Genomic DNA, 13420 nt, shown 5'->3' on the forward strand with positions numbered 1-13420 from the left:
TTTGGCTGATTAGGTCTCCTGTGAGATCCAACGTTCAATCAAGCAGAACCTTCGTTCACAGCTTTGCAGTTTATAGCACTTTCATGTTGAGTTGTCCACGTTCAACCGACATCGAGTTCAGTTTAGATTAAAGTTGTATTCCCTATACTTGTCTTGCTTATTTAAGTACATTGATCAGAACTCTGAGTGGGATGTGAAATGCAGATAAACTTGGTAAAAAATTCCCAAATACTTGATTTTGATAAGCTTAAATGATTTTTACCCTGTCTCTTGTTTACACTTTTGCTTTCTGATTGAAAAGATAACAAAGGTAAAGAAATCCCTTATAAGCTTGTTGGAACACGTATTTATAGGTCGACAGATTTTTTGGATCAACACTGAAAATGTTTGCAAATAAGGCTACTTATTTTGATGTACGTTACGTGCAATATATATATATATATAGACAAGCGGTTAAGAAGTGCTGTCTCATCAGAAACCTTACTTATAGCCTTGATTGAAATGCAATGAAAAAGGTCTGTCCGCTCGTTCTACTTGAATACATGCAAATTTTTCCAGCAGGCAGACAAACATCAACATCAAGATCTGGGTGTGTGTGTGTGTGTGGAGGGGGGGCGGGCGGTGCGGGGGTGGAGAGAGAGTACTCCATTAGCCATGATCACACTATACGAGCTATCCATGGCTTTTTAATAATACACTAGTAATTGGAAGTCTACCAACTTTCATCTCTAGATTACTTAATCCACGAGTTTGGTCATAGGTCTCCTTTGATTTATGTATTTGGTGGAAAAACTGACCTGAAGTTGGGGGAAAAAATTCATGCTCAGAAACTGATTGCTGCCCATTCTCCCCCCAAAATTTAATAGTCTATCCCTAAGGCGTGTCTGACAAGCCTCAGTAAACCAACTTAACACTGACTGGCATTTACAACTGAGCATAATTTATTTCTCAAGGAGGTAAACAGCAACAAATAACAACTTCAACAACAACTTCAAATGAGATGCTTTATCACTTGCATTACTTCTCTATTACTTTCTGTAACACTGCGAGAAGCGCTCCGCTCATTTTCTGCTGCTCCTGCAGCAGTGATTGCATGACTTGCTGCTGGTTTTCCTATTCTTTCTTTTTCATATCAAGCTCCTGTCGTCGCACTGCGCGATCAGCATCAGCTTTCTCTCTTAGAAAATCGACGAGCGGCTGTGCACATCTCTGGCCTGACTTGCGCCGTTTTGGAGATGCATCCTTTTCTGATTTGCGTTTCTTCGTCTCCCTTAAGGTTTCCATGGCTTTCTTTCGGATATCTTCGGCCGTTTTTTTTGTCCTTATCCTGTTGTTTGGAGGCAAAATCCGCGTCAGCTGTCGCGGTATCTTCTCTCGAAACTCATTCTTCAATCAGCGCTTCTCTTTCTGTCAAATCATCCACAGAGATTCCACTCTCTTTTTCTTCCTCGCTCATTTTCTTCGTAAATTTCTTCCTCAGAAACACCCATCTCTCTCTCACTGCTCTTTTGTCCTTAAATTGAAACTTTGGAGAGTCAATTTTATTGAGTGACTCTACTATAGCCTCCCATGCCAGACCACGAGCAGGGCTACCTTTTTTCACAACAAACACATTGCTGCCTAATATTTCTCGTAATAACAACACATCGTGCTCCTCCGTCCACTCCATTTGCCTGAAAGAAAAGTCAAAAGTGGAAACATATCAGAGAAACGTTATTTCAATTTTGAAAATTAATAGATGTAAAATTCAGAGCTTTATAAGCGCTTTTAATTTTAGGATCTTACTTCAGTTTTCTCTTGTACGTTCCCACCATTGACAAATCCGGCTTTCGACAACACACGAGTATAGCCTGTAAGAAAGTAAAAGAATATCATTTTCCCCTCCTCATCTTTGAATAAATATCAATCTCACTTCATCCTGCAAGCCGTTAAGAAAAAAATTATAGCTGAAATCCGAAACTAGAGGAGTGAAAGGCAGAAATACACTCACGTTTTCTGTACACCGCGAAAAGCAGCTTCTTGACGTCTGCGCGGGCCTCTCACGACCTCGCGTCAAAACTGACAATGTATGCCGGAAATGAAAATTACTTCCGGTCGCCGTCGCCGTCCCAAATCCTCTCGATGCTAAAGTTCCCTATTGGCGACACGGCACACGAAAGTTTCCCGCGTCCACTGCCGTTCCCGTCTTGGCTTTCCCGTCCTTGCATCGTATAAAGGTCCCTAATGTTGCTTGTGATGTAGAGGACATTAATGCCATGCACTCAAATTTTAAAACAATATTTCGCATTGTAGGACAGATTCTGCAATCAGGCCGGTTACATCACTGGGCGACTCAAATGGCGCAGAAAACACGAATTCACTGTTCGTGGTAATTCATTCCTCTCGAGGAAGCTCGAAACCCTTTCGAGCGATTATTCAACCCTTTCGAGGGATTATTCAGCCCTTTCGAGAGATTATTCAGCCCTTTTAAGGGATAATTCAACCCTTTCAAGGGATTATGCAGCCCTTTCGAGGGAGTACGCATCCCTTTCGAAGGATTATGCAGTCAAAGCACAACGTAGTCAATTTCACCGAGATTACATGAGAGTTTCCCTTAAGGAGATATGACTCTGTTAGTAGAGTGCAAACAAAAAGCTTTAGTTGACGAAATTATGACCATGGAAAACACATCTACAGAAGCTATGCCTGGTCATTATGTACTAGTATTTGTTCTGCAAATACTCGGAGTGAAAGACAATCTTTCCAGTGTTTACACTTAAGGCAACATGTAAGAGTAAATCTTTAATCTTTAATCCAGAAGTGTAGGAGCTCTCGTAAGCTTGTAATGCTCTTCATTTTTAGCAGCTGTTATTGTTTTTCTGTTGTTTGTTCTATTGTTCTCTCAAATGGTAGCAAGCCATAAATGTGAGCCCTTACGAGGGCTGTTACATCACCCCTTTAATCAGTATACTTATCAGTTGCTGCATGTAGGAAAAGAGATAGAGAACCATCTAGATTACCACGTGAAGTTTTAAAATCAGTTAAACGCAGAAAAGTAAGAGGCAGAATTCAGCATTTCTTGAAGAAAAGTGTTCCCGTTTCATCTGTTTTATCCACTGTAGCTACCAGTTGTGAACTACGGATTGTCAAGCTTGCTCATGAAGAAGAGTATTTTTTTACTCGATTTTTTTAAACAAAATTTGAACAAGAAAAGTGTTGGTCTTCTGGTAGGAATTATAAATGTTATCCAGAATTTTTGTCCGAGTTCAGTTTGATAATAAGAACTACCTCTTGTCAGAAAAAATTGAGACATTGAATTGAACCCAGGTCCTACAGAAATTCCTAATTCACCTACCTACGGCCGTGGATTCATGTGCTCATTGAGCACCTATTTTTTGACGTACGTTGGGAGCGTTTAAGCGTGTATACAGTTTTAAGTTACAGATTCATAGGGTAGTATTTCTAATATAACAATAATTATAGCCTACCAGTATTGTGAAGATTTGAAATGCCACATTGTTACGCATATGGCTGTAACAACGAGTCTGAGAAACAAACTGACACAGCTGGAAGAGGCGAAAACAAAGTTACGTTCCATCGGGTTCCGGGAACAGATCAGAGGGAATTAGGAAAGAAGAGGCTAATTGCCATTGGCCGGCCCAAGGAAAATTTACCGAGGTGTCCATATTTGTGTTCTGATCATTTCGATCCAAGCTGTTTGGATGAAAGCATGGCGGAATAAGTTGTTAGGAGGAGTAAAACGAAAGTTGAAAAATGACGCAGTTCCTACGATTTTTGCATACAAACCTGCACCGAAAGTGCGTGCCTCCCGTGTGATGGGACCGGCCAAACGGAAGTGTCAAGAGGTGAGAAGAAAATTTGCTTTGCTTTGTTTGAACTGAACAAGTTCTTTTATCATGTAATTTATTAAAAGCTGAAATAAAAATATTACATTAATGCATTATCTCGTTGTCTCTTTATTTCCTGCCTGTAAATTATAAAACGTTTTCCCAAAGGTCAGCATTATGCATTTTTCTTTTGTTACCTCGCATCAATTATGAATGCTCATCTCAGTCCTCTCAGTACAAGTACAGCACCAAGTTTAAATGAATATGAGGAATGCTTCAATATTTCTGCTGGTCTGTGAAGATAATCTCAGGGAACTATTAAAATTCTGCCCAAAATGTGGTTCCCCAGTGATCAATGAGGAAATCGAGGAGAGAGAAAATGAAGGGTCGCAATATTCTGTCAGCATAAATTGTTTAAATTGTTGCAACTTTACCTGGCAAACACAACCTTCTATTCCTGGGGTCAAGGGTGAACGGAATCTGGCTTTAACTACAGGGTTATTTTTCAGTGGCATACATTTTTCAAAATGTTAGCAGTTTGCTTCTGTCATTAATTTGAAATCCATTGGAAAAGATTGCTACTATGCCTTAAGAGAAAAGTATGTCTTCCCTGTTGCTGATGCTCGCTGGGAGACAGAACAAAACAATCTAATTAACACTCTAAAAGACAGGGGAGCCAGTGACACTAGCCGGAGATAGCCACTGTGATTCTCCAGGCCACAGTGCTAAGTATGGGACTCACACAATGTTGGATGTTCAAAGTGACATACATACATACATATATATTCTTTATTTATTCTCGAAATTTACGGATCCATATCAGCATGTGGGCAAATGACCTTATATAAAAAACTACATAAAATTATCAAAATCGCCTTATGTAACTCATGACTCCAGAATAGCCCTATGTAACTTTATTCTTAAATCGGTCGAATTAACGTCCGTAAATCGGTCGAATTAACGTCCGTAAATCGGCCGAATTAACAGTCATAAATCGGCCGAATTAACAGTCTTAAGTCGGCCGAATTAACAGTCTTAAATCGGCCTAGTGAACATCTATAAATCGGCCGAATTAAAAACCTTGAATCGGCCGAATTAACGGTCTTAAATCGGCCGCATTAAAAAACCTAAATCGACTGAATTAAAAGCCATAAATCGGCCGAATTAACAGTCTTAAATCGGCCGAATTAAAAACCTTAAATCGACCGAATTAACATCATTAAATCGGCCGAATTAAAAACCTTAAATAGGCCGAATTAACAGTTTTGAATCGGCCGAATTAAAAACCTAAAATCGACCGAATTAACATCTTTAAATCGGCCGAATTAAAAACCTTAAATCGGCCGTATTAACATTTTTTAATCGGCCGTATTAAGAGTCACTGACTGGAAATATCGAGAATGGCTGGCCAGGTTAGAAATATCGAAAACCCTGAAACTTTGCTTAAGGATCGCTTTTCGGGAGCCACTTTCGAAAATATTATTCCGATTTTCTTAGAATTTAAAGTCTTCGAGAAATTCGCAAAGAACGAAAATATAGCTTTTTGCCTCATTAAATATGCAAAAAATATCTGGAAAATTGTCAAAGTTCTCGGTATTTGCATTGAAACAATTTACAAAACTAGAACTCGGGGTAAACCTAGCATAAGAGCTTTACTTTTCTTCTATCTAACAATAGGAAGTTTTAAATTTTTCAAGCATTTTGAAGGATTCCGTCGACCGTTAAGAATTGCCTTTTCAAGCCCCTATGAAAACGGCAAAAATTGCGTAGTTTTACGGGCTTAAAACGCATCTTGGTATGTCCGATATGGAGCTAAAACAAGTACTGTGCAAAAGAGTGTCGCTTCTACTATAATAATATGGAAAAAAAATTCTGGGTAATCGAGGTTCACACAGGTAAAATGCAAAAGTTCGCGACAGTCTCTTCTCAAATTTGCATAATTCGGTATGTTCAAAGAACTCTATTGCTGATCACTCTAGTCTGCTTTTGTTCCATTTGTGGGCCATGCTTTGTGGGAAATATACAAAAAAAGAGTTGATCCAGGTCGTTATTACAACATTGTTTCATTATTTCACGCAAGGTACATAAAACTACAGAAAAAGCCCAAAATATAAGTTCAAAGCCACATAGACTAAACACGCTACATGTATTACGTGACTGGCGTCACGTAATATTTATTTTCAGTTAGTTCCAATTGGAATTACCAGATTATTGAGGTTTAGACACTTGCTTATAACAGAGACATATCAGGGTTTGTCTTTCCCGTTTATATACACTCGATTAGTCTGCAAATATTCGAAAGGAGACTGGTCTTTTAAAGTAAATTTTAGCATGTGTCTCGATTTTGATCTTGATTGAAAACGAATTAATTAGATACACCAAATGAAACAAAGAGGTTTTATTAACGTGATCCAGCCAGACCAAGGAAGCAAGTTATCTTGAAAAATAGAGTAAGACTGTTTGAAATCGATCCCGCGATCTGACCTCGATTGGAATTCGGCCTAGTCCTAGTCTATTTTGTTTTGTTTTGTATATTTAATCTTGTACCAAGTTTGTGATACTTATGTGTACCAATGTATTTGTTGTGCCTCTTTCCTGACTCTTACATTTTTAATTATTATAATTGCGGTCACCCAACTAGTTTAGCTTTTTAGTTATTTTGGGTGTCCCACCACTGTATGTACTGTACTGTTTATTTATATATTTATAATTATAATCTTGTAAATTCTTTTAGTTGTTTACAGTAGTAGAAATAAACTGTTGTTGTTGTTGTTGTTGTTGCTAGTCCAAACGTCGCGTTTCTGCCGTTCCGACCTCAAATAAATTTGTCCCGGCAGTGGCAGTGACAAGAGAACAGCGGTGATTTCAAACGTCGAGTTCAATCAGTGGTGCAGAAGATCGGAAGACGCTTGCTTTGCTGAAGGCCATTTTAAATGCTACAAATATCAGCAACGGCAGCTGATGCAACAGGCTATGAATTCAGTTCGGCACGGTACGTAAGAGCACGCCTAAGCCAAGGCGCGCTACACGGCATGCAAACTTTATTCATTTCCCCTCGGGGGGTGGGGGGGGGGGTGGGAGACTCATATAAAATAACGGGGGTGCTCGTCGTACATTTTAGGAGTTAATCTTCAAAAGGTCCACCGCGAGAGCTTTTGCGGTACCTTTTACGGGGATTGAGCCGAAAAATATCACAGGGGATAATGTGTTATGTAAACGGTTGTCTGCAGTTTAACCATCGATTTCCCTCTTTTTTATTATTTGGAAACTATTAGGGCTAAGTAATAGACCCTTTGCACGATCCGGTCACATGGTACGGAATTAATTATGCTGGGACGCAAGTTACACAGTGGGACTTCCAAAACAAAGGAACTCGTACCAGTCCAACCCGACTTTCCTTTGTTTTGGAAGTCCCACTGCGTAACTTGCGTCCCAGCGTAATTAATTCCGTACCATGTGACCGGATCCTGCAAAGGGCCTATTGAAGACACCAACAACGACAAAAAAACACTCTTAGAAGCATATCGAGTAGTCATTTTATGAAGAGACTTTTCAATTTTCGTCAATTATGCAAAAAAAGTTCACCTAGCCTTAAAAATGTTTGTGTTTGCTGGCGCGCGTTCTCTCACTGCCCAGATTTTTTGTTCCAAATACTGATTGAAGAAGACCAAAAGTTAATCAAATTATTTATTTCGACCCGATATTGGGCAAACTAAAACGCCTTTTAAGCCCTTAAAATTGCGCAATTTTGCCGTTTCCATCCACTGGATTAAATTGTCGAGAAGAACCTTTCACAACCCAGTTGCCCTCGTCAAATGGCAGCATCTTTTGAAAGGCATACAGATGTAGATCCCACATTCCCTCTCTCTGAGCTCTGACAAAGAGCAGGATGCAGAACATTTCCATGTACTGCCACCAGTGCTCCAAATTAGGGTTCTTCTCTTTCTTGACTGCGGTGATGGAAGACAACACTGTGCGGGTATCTGTCAGATGACACCAGGTCAAGCAGTTTCAGAACATCCTCCTCGATCCCTGTTTGACTGAATGGACTTCTAGACCTCTTCTAGACCAAAAGTTGCGGCAGAAGCAGTTGCTACATCGCCTGAAGAGTGATCTTGTGAACTCGAGAACCCTTGTCGTAGTCTTTGCTTGCAAGCGCGCGTTCCACAGTTCGTGGACCTAAGATAACGCTCTCAATCCAGATGGTAACCCAGAGTCTTGAATATGCTGACCTAGTAACGTTAGGAAATTCATTGATGTGTGAAGACCTCCAAGCCGTGGAATAAGACAATCCTGATACTCTGGTACCACTCATTTCAGTTCCATGAGTAGCAGGAAAAGAGCTTGATCAACCGTCAGCACAACGTGCTTCTAATTAAACGATTCAGCGACTTGTACTATTCGTTGTAAGACAGTGTTTAAAGTATTGACATCATGCGCAGTAGCCAGTATGATTGGCATGTAGCCAACTGCACTCACCTCTGGGTCTGTCTCAGAATGCTTTTGATTAAAGCTTGTCCAGCCAGGCTTCGGATCCTCATTTTGCCGTTTAAGGAAAAATGTTGTGTCCATTGCGACTGTCTCCAAAGCTGATGGACAGTCCTGGATTGGTTGTTTGAACCATTCCCCTTTGACATCTTCCTTAAACTGCGGTTCTGCTGTGCCTTCTCTGATGTATGCAGGTAAGATGGCGTTCTTTTCATCTGGGACTTTGGGTTGCTCTCTTAGTCGGTGTAATATGTTCTGAAGGATGCCGACTGATTCTGGACCTCTTTGCCAGGCTGCACACTGCGTTGCATGAAATGTGTTTTGCCCGTCAAGTGTTCCCTCGTTAATATCTATGTTGCCAGCGGATTTCCAAGTAGCTGATTGTATGACCGGCATTATGAAACATTTCTATTAATTTCTTCGACCAGGTCGCTTGATGAAGTTTGCTGCCGAGAACAACGTGTTTAAGTGTCCACCTTCGGCCTCCACTCACACTGTACACTAGGTCCTGTGTGATGCTAAGCTCCCTAGTTTATTGTTTTCTAACCCGAGCGTTTGGCTTCTAATCGGCTGTTTTCCTTCTTCGTCAACAGCATCGTTACTGTTTAGATCATCATCAGTACCATGATCATCATCCTCATCATCATGATCTTCGTCATCATCGTCATCGTTAATGACGTCGTCGTCGTCCTCCTGATCATCGTCATCGCCATCACCCAGCCCATTCTCAAGGAGTGACTGTCCACCAAGCATAAGCTTTATGAACATATACAAACTTTCTGGGACACATGTAATAGTATCTTCCGTGCAGAAGTTTAGACCCTGATGCGCAGGCTGTGCTAACATATCAGAGCGAAGCTTCAGCGCCACGTGTGCCATCGATATAAAATCATCCTTTTCATCAGGCTGATAAATCGGGATTATAGCGTCTGACTGCGCTTTTCGATTCAAAACTTGAGAGACAGGAATATGACAGAATTTAAATGGCACTAAGAATGTTTGGCGCTCAGAAACCGCTCGGTCACGAAGTAGAACGAAATCATAAACATCTGCAACATGCGGTGCGATGTGTTCCTCAAATGTGGTCATGCGACTTCTAAATGAGGGAGGAATGTCCATGTTTTGCTCAGCAGCGAGAGAACAGTAGCGGAGCCACACCTCCTTAAGCTCCAAGATGTGACCTTGTTCAGCAGACTTTTTTTAACTCATCGATAAGCCACGACAATACTGCTCCACTTTCATCTTTTGCTATATCTCTTGATCGAGACACATTTCTCAGGAATTTCTTATAGCAATTTTGATGATATTTACCCTTAGCTGCGATTAGGTCACTTACACCTGCCACACGCAAGGAAAGGCTGTGGTCACATTTTGCTCCCTCTAGTATCTGCTGACTCATTTTGAAAGTCGTCACTGAGCACAGTGCTCGCTTTTTGGACGTTTTCCCGTCTTGAAAAAACATGCGTAGTTCCCAGTCGGTTGAGGAAGTTTTGTTGCGAAGTGCGGAACTTATATCTGGCGGCGAAGGCTTAGTGTTTTAAGTGGCAGTCCCGCTAAAAGCGGTCCACTCGACTTCGGGACCAAAAATAATTTTCCTTCATTTTTTGTCAGTGAAAAGGGTTTGACACATATATAAAAAAGCAATTTATTATTTTCCAATTCTTTATTTTTGCTTTGTTACGAGCCAAAATTGAATTTTGGCCGAACTGAGGTTGCCGACCGTGATCAGAAAGGTAAAATTCACCGATTTTGTGAAGCGTGCTACGTCGCCTAAAATGCAGCTTACGGAATTTCGTTTTCATGCGAATTTTAAGGTACATTCATTACTTTGACTGGCGAAATATGGAAACTTTTCGAAAAATTCTAAGCTTACCAGCGAGGCTGGAAGACGCCCTACTCCGAGGCCTTTGATCACCTACTAAAATTTAGCCAAATTTGACGGGGAAAATCTCAAAAGTTGGGTCTAAATGAAGCCTAAAAAGCACATCAAAGTAAATTTCATACCTTAATAAACCGTTCTATATGTTCAAACCGGTGGGTATCTCCTTGGATTGCACGCGAGAACAGATTAAAATCTGCCACAGTCAGTATGTTTACAGAGGTATCGCTCGTGTCAAAGCTCATTTGCATAACCCTAACATCCGGTGGAAATACATCTTCTTCCGTTCAGGTTCGTTTGTTGACCTTCTGAGTAGTGGCAAATAGCTTCCTTTAATACTTGTGTACACTCTAGATCCAGTTTTGAGGTGAAGGTTGCGTTAAAGTTGATCAATTCTCAAGACTTGCGAGACTCCAAAAGTAAATAATGGCGCCGGTCTGCAGAAATTAACCGTAGCCGTCGTCCTGACCCTTCAATAAATTCTGCCGCAGAGGTAGCGCTAGGAGAAGAAGAAAATCGTGAGTTTTCATTTACCGTTTAATGGCAACTGAATCCTGTACTACTGCCAAGACTACTGGGAGCTTGAGGGCTATATGCCCGAATTTGAGGAACAACAATTGATAATGATGAAAAAGTAGCTTCTGCTAAGAAACATACCCAATTCAAGACTAGAGTGCTAAAGCCATACCCAATTTATAACCAAAATGGCCAAAATCGATACCCTATTTATGACCCAAACGGCTGAAAAACCCTACCCTTTGGGGCCTCACATACAGATACCTATATAGCCCATATAAGGGAGTACCCCTCCCGGGTAATTGGTCACGTTACAACTTGTGTGACATTTTGACGAAGCTAGTGCAGCTTTCGTTGTATAAACGGTCCGATAAACGGATCCTGAAGTTTATATTATACGCTGTGCAAGATACTAAAAGACAGGCATCAAGCATAAAACAGAAGTAAAGCCCATCATTCATCGCAAAACATAGTTCCATTCAAGCCTGTCGTGTTCATTCAGGTTCATTTCCCAGCGATGCAACCGGCAAGTGTTCGTTGTTGTTGTTCCTCAAATTCGGGCATATAGCCCTCAAGCTCCCAGTAGTCTTGGCAGTAGTACAGGATTCAGTTGCCATTAAACGGTAAATGAAAACTTTTGCCACTACTCAGAAGGTCAACAAACGAACCTGAACGGAAGAAGATGTATTTCCACCGGATGCTAGGATTATGCAAATGAGCTTTGACACGAGCGATACCTCTGTAAACATACTGACTGTGGCAGATTTTAATCTGTTCTCGCGTGCAATCCAAGGAGATACCCACCGGTTTGAACATATAGAACGGTTTATTAAGGTATGAAATTTACTCTGATGTGCTTTTTAGGCTTCATTTAGACCCAACTTTTGAGATTTTCCCCGTCAAATTTGGCTAAATTTTAGTAGGTGATCAAAGGCCTCGGAGTAGGGCGTCTTCCAGCCTCGCTGGTAAGCTTAGAATTTTTCGAAAAGTTTCCATATTTCGCCAGTCAAAGTAATGAATGTACCTTAAAATTCGCATGAAAACGAAATTCCGTAAGCTGCATTTTAGGCGACGTAGCACGCTTCACAAAATCGGTGAATTTTACCTTTCTGATCACGGTCGGCAACCTCAGTTCGGCCAAAATTCAATTTTGGCTCGTAGCAAAGCAAAAATAAGGAATTGGAAAATAATAAATTGCTTTTTTATATATACGTGTCAAACCCTTTTCACTGACAAAAAATGAAGGAAAATTATTTTTGGTCCCGAAGTCGAGTGGACCGCTTTTAGCGGGACTGCCACTTAATTCGGCCGATTTAAGGTTGTTAATTCGGCCGATTTAAGGTTTTTAATTCGGCCTATTTAAGGTTGTTAATTCGGCCGATTTAAGGTTGCTAATTCGACCGATTTAAGGTTGTTAAATTGGCCGATTTAAGGTTGTTAATTCGGCCGATTTAAAGGTGTTAATTCGGCCGATTTAAGGTTGTTAGTTCGGCCGATTTAAGACTGTTAATTCGGCCGATTCAAGGTTTTTAATTCGGCCGATTTAAAGATCTTAATTCGGTCGATTTAAGGTTTTCAATTCGGCCGATTTAAGGTTTTTAATTCAGCCGATTTAAAGTTTTTAATTCGGCCGATTTAAGACTGTTAATTCGGCCGATTTAAGGTGGTTAATTCGGCCGATTTAAGGTTGCTAATGCGGCCGATTTAAAGATGTTAATTCGGCCGATTTAAGGTTGCTAATTCGACCGATTTAAATTGGCCGATTTAAGGTTGTTGATTCGGCCGATTTAAAGATGTTAAGTCGTTTCAGGTTGTTAATTCGGCGATTTAAGGTTGTTAATTCGGCCGATTTAAGTTTTCTTAATCGGCCGACTTAAGGATGTTAATTCGGTCGATTTAAGGAAGTTAATTGGACCAATTTAAAGTTGTTAATTCGGCCGATTTAAGGAAGTCAATTCGGCCGATTTAAGGAAGTTAATCCGACCAATTTAAAGTTGTTAATTCGGCCGATTTAAGGAAGTTAATTCGGCCGATTTAAGGTCTTCAATTCGGCCGATTTAAGGTTGTTAATTCGGCTGATTTAAGGCTGCTAATTCGGCCGATTTAAGGCTGTTAATTTGGCCGATTTAAGGTTGATAATTCGGCCGATTTAAGAATAAAATTACATAAGGCTATTTTGGAGTCATGAGTTACATAAGGCCATTTTGATAATTTTATACAGTTATTTTTATATATGGTCATTTGCCTGCATGCTGATATTTACAGAGTAGCTGTAGAGCTAATATCTTCGAGAACATAACTGACTAAAAGAAAAAAAAGAAAATATAATAATAATAATAATAAAATAAATAAAGTAAAATATGCTATATTATTTATAAACTATATACAATATTCAATATTGTGCATGCAGAGCGAAAGATTGCTTATAGATCTACTGTGGAAGGGTTTCATATTTAAGGATCTCCTGCTTGACAAGGTTGTAGACTTGAAGGTTGTGTCAGTTTGTGAAGTAAAAAACTCAATGCTATGGAAAAGAAAGATTTTATAGAAACAGTAAAAACGTTGAGGAGGTAGGAATGAATGTGGCAGGGGTTTCAACTGAGTTTCATCCCCAAATTAAGAAATATATGACAGAGGAACAAAAAGATAACAAACACCATATTGATCCACGGCATGCCTGCAAGAATGTCCAAAAAAAAAAACTGTCCTG

The 13420-nt window shown here is 40.1% G+C and overlaps 2 protein-coding genes and 1 pseudogene across 3 annotated transcripts in view; 2 read left to right on the forward strand and 1 right to left on the reverse strand.

The window, feature by feature from the left end:
* Positions 1-13420, forward strand: part of LOC145482721 (uncharacterized) — a 96440-nt gene that overhangs the window by 52917 nt on the left and 30103 nt on the right. The window lies entirely within an intron of this gene.
* The window catches only part of LOC145482674 (endothelin-converting enzyme homolog), a 237657-nt gene that overhangs the window by 25429 nt on the left and 198808 nt on the right, over positions 1-13420 (forward strand). The window lies entirely within an intron of this gene.
* Positions 458-2923, reverse strand: LOC145482737 (uncharacterized; annotated as a pseudogene).

This window comes from Orbicella franksi, chromosome 3 (assembly GCF_964199315.1).
Source record: "Orbicella franksi chromosome 3, jaOrbFran1.1, whole genome shotgun sequence".
Lineage (NCBI taxonomy): Eukaryota > Metazoa > Cnidaria > Anthozoa > Scleractinia > Merulinidae > Orbicella > Orbicella franksi.